Here is an 11235-nt window from a genome sequence, read left to right as displayed (position 1 = left end):
TAAATCTCTTAAACATCTGAAAAGCAATTTTAGCTGAACGTGATTGTGTGTTAGGAAGCAGTGCTTAACTGCTCCAGAAATTTCGCCCTAACGCCCTTGTGTCCAGCCTTCTCTGAGAGATCCTTTGCAGTCTTTTAGGGGAAATGGATTTCTATTGGTGGTTACTTTTATTTTTTCAAAGTATACAGATGCTAATGAAGATTTTCTGGTTGCTTGTTTAAAGAAAGTCATACGTCATTTTCCAGTGTCTTTATGGGCTTGGTGCCAGTGCTTTTCTTTCAAACACTGGAGAGAGAGGGGGCTGATACCAACAAATAACTCGGGAATTATTCTGTAATGCATATTTCCGCCTATTAACAGTGTTTTCTATGTAACGTTTTCTGTTTATTATGTAAGCAAGTGCCTTTGTTCTACAGTGAAAAGGAGCAGATAAGTCAATCCCTCTGGAAAATTAGTTTCTAAGTAATTTTTAAAATAAAATTTTATTCTATTAACATGTTTTATACATTCATTGTTGAAAATATTAAAAATACAAAAAAGTATAAAGCATTAAAATCACTCATAACCCCACCTCTCAGGAAAAAAATATCAACATTTTCTCTCGCTCCTTTTCCATACATATACACACACACGTATTTTTAAAATCTGTTTTGGGACTCAGAGCTCAGCTCAGGTTTGTCCCTCTCTCCAACGATCAAGGCTTGGCAAAGGGTCAAGCTGGTCACATCCGTCTTCCTCTCCCTGGATGAATTCATTCCTAACAGGATCTTCAGTCTCATGCAGACAGACCTCTGGGGGATACGCCCCAGCAGTTTCCAGAGAAGCCCAGGCACTTCTGCACTTTAGCTTGGACTCCCTCTGGGCCATCCTCCCACACCTTTGTCCCTACATTTAGTGTGAAGAACAACAGAAACATGGCACTGCCTGCAGTGTTGGAAGAGTGACCGTGGGGAAGAAAGAGCGTGGAGGTTCTGTGTAGTTCTGGGGACAAAGCAGGGCCTGATGGGAAGAACAGTCTTACTGGAGAAGCAGTGAGTTCTCCACTGTCAGCCATATTCATTTGTGAGGATGGTTGTGGGATGGAGAGTGGAGGGCAGACACGGTGATGACAGTGTCCTTGCCATAAGGTTCTGAGACTCTATCTTTCTCTCCAGGGTTGACCTTGAATCTCTATGGTATGATTTATGGATGTCCTGAACCTTGTACCTCCACATCAATGTCTTGACCATGGCTGTAGCCACAGGGCTTAGAACAGCGTCTGGCACATGGTAAGTACTCAGTAATTGTTTGCTGGAATGAATGAATGAATGAATGAATGAACTTGGCTGCTGTGGTTGCTCCTTTGCCCTCCACTTCTAGAGACTATGGAAAAGCAAACATGTGGGAATTTGAGCAGACTTTGGCGGGAAGGATGAACTGCTGGCTTCTTGGCTCAGAGAATTATCCATCTTCTGTTGTTTCTCGGGAGGACCCTTGGTCTTGGCTTTCACACGGTGGTATGTAGAATGGACTGGGAGACAGCCAAATTGGGCTTTTTCATCTACCAAACAAAACAAACCCAAACATTGGACTTGATGGATGGAATCCCCAAGTGGATGATTCCACTCAGTCCTTTAAACAATGGAATGAATCCGCTGGCCTCCTGCAGGCTCTCTCTTGGTTGGGGGTGAGGGAGGAGTGGTGGGCTGGAACGGGGAGATAATGAGTGTTAAAGGATGAAAAAGGCAGAGAATTGCTTTAAACTAGCAAACACCCTTTTGAGGGATCAAATGCCGCCTATGACCCGAAGTTACAATATAGAGACCTAAAATCAAGTATTGCTATATTTTTGTAGCATGAGGAAACAATATCTTTTTAACTTTTCTTGCAAATGACATTTTAGGAGTTTATAATATTAAAACCTTCTGGCCTGCTTAAATGAAGACAAGCAGCAGTTCCATAAGCAGAGACCAATGCACATATAGAGAGGGCAGATTTGAAGCAATAGCTTTAGAATATTACGTACCTGAGTTAATCTTATGTCTGAGAACTGGAGGTGAAACCACCAGGCTGGGAGTGAATGTCTGTTTTTTGCTTTGTCATGTTCGAGTGGGCTGTGCCTGGGCATCTCTCCAGAGCCGAGGTCAGCTGAGGTTTCAGTTTGAAAGAGTGGTAGCAGATGGTGGCGTTCCTCAGAGAGGTGGCCTCAGAGGTGAACCAGGTTGCTGGAAATACCTTTCCCCACCCTACACAAGAATGCCAAACATCAGCCATGGCATCCCCCTTCATTCACACCAGTGTCGTCTAGGGAAACCGAACAACGTCAGTGTGCAGACTCTCAGGGTTTTTAGGGGACATATTGTATCTTGAGGCATTTCATCTGCAGAACCTGTCTAGGTGGGACACTGTTGGACACTTACTTAGGACAAACGAAAACTTCTGTGTGCTACTTGAAAGAGAAAGTACGCCCAGCGTTCCTTTCCAGAACTGGCAGTTACCACCACTCGCACTTTGGCTTCCGACCAGCTTTGACTGCAGGTGAGTTCAGCCAGACAAACTCACAGCCCACCAACTACAGTGATATAGAGACAGCGCTTTCTAGACTAAAATGTCAATAACTAGTGTTTATTGACTTGGAAATTAAAGTTATACCCATCAGCAAAATGTCCAGGAATGTAACAGGGCAGGAATTTTGAATCTGGTTAGGGTTAAAGCTCAAAGCTATCCAGGCAGGAGGAATACAAATTGTGTGACTTTAGCCCAGGGACTCTCAGGGTCTTATCTGCTGTCAGCCACGAAGGGGCCTGAGGCTTCGATACTCTTCCCTGACTCCTCTCTGGCCTCCAGGACTAAACCGCCAGCAGTCCGGCACCCCTCCTCCGGCCCCAGTCACTGGACCCACCCCAACCAGACTGTGCCTACCAACCTTTTTGTCTTTTTCTCATGATTTTTCCAGGCTAAAGGACTAAATGAAAATGCACAACTGTTGTCACCATGATTTTTCTGAGGCTGCTTAGCTCAGCTACCCCTTTCAGTTTAGTGAGTTCTGCGGAAGCTTACTTCTTCCCCGTTTCAACAAGGCTGAGAGATGCTAACCCTGCCCCCATCCTCTGCTCTAACACTTGACTAAACACTTCTCTTCATCCCCCTCAGAGGAAGTTCCCTCCACAGATTCCCGAGAAATGATTCTTTTGCCAAAGCTTTGCTGGGGTGACGGGTGGGAGGGGGTGGGGGGCACATCACCCATACACAGAATTTCACTTAGAAAAGTCCTCTAGACGTTTCTCTTTTCCCTGAAGTCTCTGCCCTTGGACCCTTCTCCTGTAAGCTCCCTCAGCATCAGTACCCTAACCATCCCCTCACCCCAAGTTCCCGATCCCAGCCCCCTCACCCCAAGTTCCCGATCCCAGCCCCCTCACCCCTTTGCTTATGCAAAGTAATTTAGCTCCTCGGCCTGCAGAGGCAAGATGACTTCAGAGTCCCAAAACAAGAGTCCCCCAGGCCACCAGGAGGTGTCCTGGTGGAGGAATTTTAAATACCTGTCATTTTTCTCTCACCTACACCAGCTCACCTGGGCGGGCTGGGTGTCAGCTCCCTTGAAGTCCCCTGACAAGCCCAGACCTTTGACGGTGGCAGCTTTTCTTTGTGCCACACTGATTTCTGGACCAAGATCAAGTCCGCAAATAGACACTCATTGACCCAAGTTAACACAGCTCCTCAGTTCCAACTCAAAGCTTTTGGCAACCCCCACAAGGGCCAGCTTCACGGGTATGCAACATTTGCGGTGGCACAGCGCCCCAAGTTTAGAAGGGCCTGGCAAGGTTTCAGGCTCTGCTGTCGCCATCATGGAATTCTTAATAAGTTTGAACAAGGGGCCCCACATTTTCATTTTGTACTGGGCCCTGAAAACTATGTAGCCAGTTCTGCCTACATATGACCCTCGTAGATATTCTCCCTTCCTTCAAAGCAGTTTCTCCACAGCTCCCGCCTGGTCCCCACTCATTGCAGGGCGCTGGGCCTGGAAAGGGCAGCTGTGCAGATGGAGAGGGTGGGGTCCTGCCTTTGCTCTAATGAAGCCATGGAAATCAGGGCCCAGGGGAAGAGGTGAGGGGGAGAAGGCAGGAGGTTTGAGGGTGGGGGAAGAGCCCCTGCAAAATTCCCCACCCTACCCACACGCCAATTCCAGAGAGACCACCAGCAGAGAGAATTCCTTTGTGGTAAAGCCCTTTCCAACTGTTTCGAAAATAAGAATATTCCTGTCAGGGTCAACACCCCACGTTATTGGTCTCCACCATGCTGTGAACAAGTTTGTAAGATGCTGTAAGCTGATCGCTGGTGGAGGTCTTGGCGCAGGGGGAAATGTGAAGCTGGAATGAGGATACTTTCAGAGCTGAGAGGAGAGTGAGTCACAAAGGAGAAATCCGAGTGTGGCACCGCGGAGTGGGCGCTGGGGCGAGGGAGGGAGGAAGGAAGCCACTGAAGCAGTGTTTCTTCTAGGTCACAATTTTGCTGGACTCACAGAACAAAAGCTTTCTGCTCAGCCTCTCTCGATGGCTAAAGGGTCTGTCTAAGTTCCCTGTGGCTGCCTTTTTCAAGGTGTCGGCAGGGCTGGTCCTTTCTGGAGGTTCTGATGGGGAAGCCATTCCATGCCTAGCTCTTGCTTTTGGTCCATGCCTGGCAAGCTTTAGTGTTCCTTGGCTTGTAAACACACCATTCTAGACTCTGCCTCCATCTTCACAACGTCTTCTCCCATGTGTCTCTGTGTGTCAAATCTCCCTCTCCTTTCTCTTATAAGGACAGCGGTCATTAGATTTAGCGCCCACTCTAAATGCAAGATGATCTTATCTCGAGAACCTTAACTACATCTGCAAAGACCCTATTTCCAATAGTTCACGATACTGAATTATATACTTAACGATTGCTAAGAGGCTAGATCTTAAATGTTCTCACCACCAAAAAGAAATGATAATTATGTGAGGTGATGGAGGTGTTAGCTAAAGCAACTGCGGTAATCATATTGCATATATAAATGTATCAAATCAACACGTTGTACGCCTTAAACTTACACAATGTTATGTGTCAATTATATCTCATTTTAAAAAATAACTTAAAAAAAAAAAGACCTTATTTTCCAATGTGGTCACAGTCACAGGTACAAAGGTTAGGACTTGGCATGTCTTTTTGGAGCCACAGTTGAAAATACTACAGGGTCTTCACATTTTTAGTTTCTGTTTGCTGTCTATTCATGCTTTCCTTGAACTTTTGAGCTTTGGTTTTTTTCCCCTTGATAGAAATCTTGAAATCCTGAGACCCATTATTAAATAATAATAGCAAAACCTCTGCAAATCCAAGGCATTTGACAATATGTACCACCAGAGACTCCAGATCTCCCAGTATCCCCGGAGAATGGGAAGGAACAATAGCAAAATGCTTTTGATCCCCTCAATAGGAAAGTTTCCACGAGAGCCAAGTCCTATGCTTTAAACATTGTCGTACATTAGTCAGAGGACAGAAATGCGTGTTTATAGCCCTGAAACCGAAATGGAAAAGTAACAAAAATGTGCTTCTCGAACATTTTCATTAGATTCATTGGTTTGCTGAAAAATGTGGAAAAGCCTAACACAATATTTGTGAATAAAACCTCTCATGACAGAATCCCATCCACCACTCCCTTACCACACTTTTAGGAAAAATTCGCCTTTGGGCAAATCGTACCCAAACAGTACCACAGATGAGCAACCAGGAACTATGCGTGATTCCTGCTCATTAAGGAAAGACTCAATTACCGTGAGAGATTAGGCATACTAAAATTGTTAAAAGAGGAAAATGATCTTATAACAAGTTAGGGGTTGTTTTTTTCCTCATTAATCTTCACCACTCTGGGTCATTTCTATTCAAGTGTCATCATGGCTTGGATCAAGGCCACAGAATATTCTGCAGATCTGAGATTGAAATTTGTCCCTCCAAGGGCCAGCTTTCTTTCTAGGATGTCAGGTTACCTCCCATTTCCTTCTTTTATGTGCAGAAAAATCCCAAACACCCCACTGAGGCTCACTCATCCTAATCACGTTTCATGACCAGTAACACCACCATGCAGTTAACTTAAGAAATTGTTTCCATGGAAAAATAAACTAGAAAGAATAGCCCAGAAAATTATGAAAATGATAAATAAGGGGAAGCAGACCTAGCAGATCTTAAAATATGTTGTGTGGCTGATATACTTCAAACAGTGTGGAGCTATCACATAAAGACCCATGTGAGCAAGTGGGACAGAAGAAGGAGAAGTGTAGACCTCATGACTGTGATGCAGGCAACATTTCAAGTCCTTGGATAGCCATGGGAGAAAAGGACATCTGAATCCATACGTCACCTCTTATAGTAAAAACACTAAATGCGTTGAAGGTAAAAATGTAAAATACCAAACCAAACACACACACACAGTGGAAGAAAACGTGGAAAAACTTCTACAATTTCAGGGGGACAAAGGTCTTTCCAAGTATGACAAAAAATCCAAAAGGCCAAAAGAAAAGAGAAATTTAATACACAAAATTAAAAAAAAAAATTTTAAGGCAAAGCCACCACAAGTAAAGTCAAAAGGTAAACAGTAAACTGGAAAAAATGTTTATAACTCACAGCACAGGCAAAAGACTAATGCTTTCTTTCCCCTCACATACATATGTCGGTTTAATCAATAGAAAAATGGGCAAAGGCTGTAAAGACAGTTAGCCAAAGACGAAGCAAACACTCAAAAGATATTTGCCTCACTCATAATAAGCGAAATGCAAATTTAAAGGTACAACTCAATTATGTTCAGAAAGAAGTTTATTTTATGAAACAAACAGCTGTGTTCCACTCATCAGCGGGGAGAGGTACAAAGCTGGAGCATATATCCAGTGCGGTCTTTGCACAATGTGACTGACGCTATTCCCATCTGGATGGCATTGCCTTCTCTGAGTTCCCTCCCCTTGCTTCTGGGTGGCTTGTAACTCCTCTGCAGAACCGAGTGTGTGGAAGGGATGCTATGTGACAGATAAGCAGGGCCGGGATGAAGGTGAGGCAAGAGTGGTGCCAGGACACAAAACGTGAGAAAGCACTCTTTCTCGGGGGTCAAGCAAGTGCAGGGTCAGCCTTGAAAAAGAATGCCTCCTTAAACTGTGTGCCCTGGGCCCCTCTCTTGCGTCTCGCTTCCAACAAAGTCTGGCTACCTTGATGCCACCAGGCTGGAGAAACTATGTGGAGAGAAAGACAGAAAGAGACACCTGAGTGGTCCCAGAGATTCCATCGCCTGGCGATCCAGCTCTTCCCAGTCCTGCACCAGACACATGAGGGAGGGAGTCTTCAAAAGGAGCCCAGCCCCAGCCGCCATGTGAATGCAGCCTCCTGAGAGATCCCAAACCAGAGCAACCCAGCCACAGCACTCCTCATCGGACTCACAGAAACGATGAAAGATAAGAAATGAATATTGTTATTTGAAGCCACTAAGTTTTGGGGTGATTTGTCATGCAGCAATAGTTACAGATTTTATAGCTAACTAATATAGGCACTCTCCTACCTAGCTGGTGGTAGATTAAATTGGTGCATCCTCCTTGGAGTGCGCAGTTTACTAATGCCTAACTGAAATAATACCTACACAGGCCCTTTGCCCAGATATTCCACTTTTAGAAGTTTCCCAACAAATATACCCATACCTATGCAAAGTGATATATGTATATATATTTATCACGGTATTGTTTAAATAGAAACAATCAGAAATAACCTAAAAGGCAATTCATATTATAAATTATATATTATAAATTATAACATTCAATGGAATATTGTTCAGTCCAACAAAGAATGAGGGTATTCTTCACACGATGCCATGAAAAAAATCTCCAACATAATTTCCAAGCAAAACAATAATAGAAAAGGATGTGCAAGGCAGCGTGGACAGTGCAGTGGCAGCTATGTAGGAGGAGGAGAAGCCTGTCCTTGTTCCTAACTGCGTGAATATGCATAGATTATCTTTGCAATGTACGCGAGGAACCTTCACGTCCATTGCCTGGAGAAGAGAACTAATGGCTGACAGACAAGAGGGCGATGGTGGGGCTTTACACTATACCCTTCAAGACTTCTTAATTTTATACCAAGTGAATATATTACCTAATCAGGAATAAAAAAATAAAAATTAACTTAAAAAAAAAGAAATTTCTATCAGTTGTTTTTGCTTTAACTTAACACTGTCTGGACTTTTAGATCTTAGAGCTGGGTCTTCAAACCAAGGCAATTCTGAGGGTCAAGCAGAGTTTCTTCCAGGGTGTACATCCTGGAGGGTAAGGGAACCAGTTTCTAGACGGAGAATGAATACCAGTGCTCTTGCTTACAGTTCAGCTGTCTGGGAAAGTACCTTGCTGGGCTGGTTCTCCCTGCTTCTCTCCCAGGTTTCTTTCTCTCACTTGACAAAAGACAGGCAGACCTCTCGCCTGTCCTGCTTTTCACTCTGGGTGTTGCCTCAGAATGGAAAGACCCCTTGGAGGCCAAACAAAGGAACAATTCAAGATATTGGCATTGGTTTTGAGAAAGTGAACAACTTTAAAGATTGAGAAATAAATCCTTTTGCAGATTTAATTCTTGCAAAAGGTAGTTTCCAAGATTTTGCTTTCAAAATAATTGAAAGAGGACCTATTGAGTTGTCAGCTGATAGAACATTAAAAATTACATTTGATAATGGATCACAGGGCCGTTTTTTACATATAACTCAGAACTTCAAAGAAATGAGTGATGTTGCTATAAGAAAACTCCTTCCATGGCCATCTGCTTATTTATATAAAGAACGTTCCTCAGCACTATTTTTAAAAACAAAAAAGAATAAAATTGATGCGATAGATTATACTCAGCCCTAAAAACTGAACTTGCTTAAAAACTAAAGCAGCTCTTTTCATCTTACTAAGAGATACATTTCCAATAAAATTTCACTTTTATGTTTAATGATTATAGGTGGTCAAACCATTAGAGTGATAACACCGTCAAAAGTTGTTTGGTTTTTTTACCCTTAGAGAATAACAGTCACAGGAAATCTTCTAAAATTTAAATTTGTTCCCATACTTTTATTGCCTTGAAGTATGATAGAATGATTTTTAAAAAAAGACTTTCAAGCATACAGATAGATTACATCAAGAGTAAAATTCTTTGGGGGAAGCAGAATGAAATGAGCTGAAATTGAAAAGGGAACAATGTAAAATTTCCTTATGTTAAACACTATTTTTTTGATATATTTTTTAAACGACGATGGCAGGTATAAAATGGCTGTGATATTTGGATACATTTTAAAGAATAATATAACAAGGCTTCAAAAGTGTCCATATTTATTATGATGGAAATTACATCTTTTGTTGAAGAAACATTTTAAATAACGTAAAACTGCATAAGGGAGAAAGTTCTTCAAATTCTTTAAGCAAAACACAGACAAATAATTCGAACTATTGCCTTAGGGACCATCTGATCCAGCTCTCTTTACTTTGCAGATGAAAAACTTGTCCATCAAAGTGAAGTAACTTCCTCAAGGTCAAGTGACAAATAAGACCAGATCCTGGTCTCCTGCCTCCTGGTCCAGGCAGCCAGATCTAATCCAGGCAGCCTGCCTGGTAGGGGTGAGTTTTCTGTGGTCCTTGCAGGAACCCCTGAGTCGTAAGGGGCAAAGGAAATCAGCCCCATCCCAGTGTTGTGCGTTCCACCAGCCCCTCGGGAATGGAGATACAACCTAAGCAACGAAGTACCCTCTTCCCACATCCTCAAGGGATGTGTGCAACCTTTTGATGTCTTCTTAAGACCGTCCTTCATTGTCTTTCCCATCTTTTTCACCTCTAATTTCTGTGAATCTCTTGCTTTCAGTTTGCTCATCAGGCACATCTGCCAGGAACCAGCCTCATCCCCACTGCCTGCGACACCAGCAAGTGCTGGGCTGGGCTCAGGGAATGGGAGAACGGGGCTGCAGGAGAGACAAAGTCTGTGCCTTCTTCACTTTGCTGTGATGGCGCTGCTTTTTCCCTTTTCTCACCCTAGATCTGCCTTCTGGCTTTGCTCAAATTCTCTCAGCTACAGGTAGGGTTACCATACAATTTATTGTCCAAATTAGCACACCTTTGAAAGGGGGTAAATATATTAATAATTACGATAAAAACACAGGTAGAGACCAGGACCATCCTGGGATAGAAGGTCACCTTAGCTATTGGGCTTCTGGTGAGGGAGGAAGGAGGGAGAAAACCACTCAAAACATTGGATTAGGCATGGGGAGTGTTAGAGCAGCAGAGAAATCAAGGCAATCTGGCCTGGAATTGGGTGATAATAAACAAATGAGGGGGGAAATGTCCAGACAATGAATGTATTGTTGTTTTTGTCTAACATTCTGAGGAAAGCCAACACTACCGATGGGCAGAATCAACAGCTATGCACAGAATTTGCAAGTCCAGAAAAGTCCAGGATTTTATATAAATATACACATATGTACATATATATATATATTAAGTTACCTCTATGATGCCTAGTATTCCCCAAATTAGAGTTATTGCTCAGGTCTTCTAGAAACTAACGCCTTTTACCTGGGTGGTATAACTTGGAGGGAATACCATAAATGTATCCTTCTCTACCTTACAAGGAAGAGTCTTGAGAACATGGCTCACAAGACAGGCAAGTTTTGGAGGGGCGACCAGAGATGACACAGTAAATGATTGGAACAGAAGGTACTGAACCACGCTCACTGGGAGGAGGAGACCCCGCCCAGGCCACAGCCTGTGGGACAGGCATTCCGTGTGGCATGTTCACACACGAAGCCCCATCTAACCCTTCCTACAACCATGCAGGTTGACTTGCTTTACCCACTCGTAAGGCCCAGATGGCGGGTTACTCCTCTGAAATGCCTTTGAAAGATCATTACAGGAGATAGACTGTGCCAGAAATCAAAAGAATGACAGATTGGACTCGTGCAATTCTCCTTGTTGACAAGTGCTTGACCCATTATTTCATCCAGAATGGATAAGAGCCCTGTGGAACTGGGCAGGTGTCATTAACGACCCCTTTAGGATGAGCACCACTGAGGCCCACACTCCAAGGGTCCTGCCTTTGGGGTTAGTGATTTGGTGCATTTCTACAGGTTATAGACCTCCATGCAGTTTATGAGAGGTCAATCCTGACAAATGTCCCTTGACCTAATAGGGAGCATAATTGTGACACTCCAGTCATGCACATTGAGGAAATATTCATTTACAATTAGATTCCCATGCA

The 11235-nt window shown here is 43.4% G+C and overlaps 1 long non-coding RNA gene across 7 annotated transcripts in view; it reads left to right on the top strand.

The window, feature by feature from the left end:
* The first annotated feature begins 366 nt into the window (after positions 1 to 366).
* LOC123289042 (uncharacterized) overlaps positions 367 to 11235 on the top strand; it is a 35382-nt gene continuing 24513 nt past the window's right edge. For 4 of the 7 annotated variants that reach the window (XR_011505995.1, XR_011505994.1, XR_011505993.1 and 1 more), the window contains exons 1-3: positions 368 to 1268; positions 2366 to 2517; positions 7199 to 9605. This is a non-coding gene — a long non-coding RNA (uncharacterized lncRNA). Of the gene's footprint in view, positions 1269 to 2365; positions 2518 to 7198; positions 9606 to 11235 lie in introns of all 7 variants that reach the window. The other 3 variants (XR_011505997.1, XR_006532771.2, XR_011505996.1) reach the window with 3 other exon arrangements.

This window comes from Equus asinus, chromosome 9, assembly GCF_041296235.1.
Source record: "Equus asinus isolate D_3611 breed Donkey chromosome 9, EquAss-T2T_v2, whole genome shotgun sequence".
NCBI lineage: Eukaryota > Metazoa > Chordata > Mammalia > Perissodactyla > Equidae > Equus > Equus asinus.
This window is presented reverse-complemented; position numbering and strand designations above follow the sequence as displayed.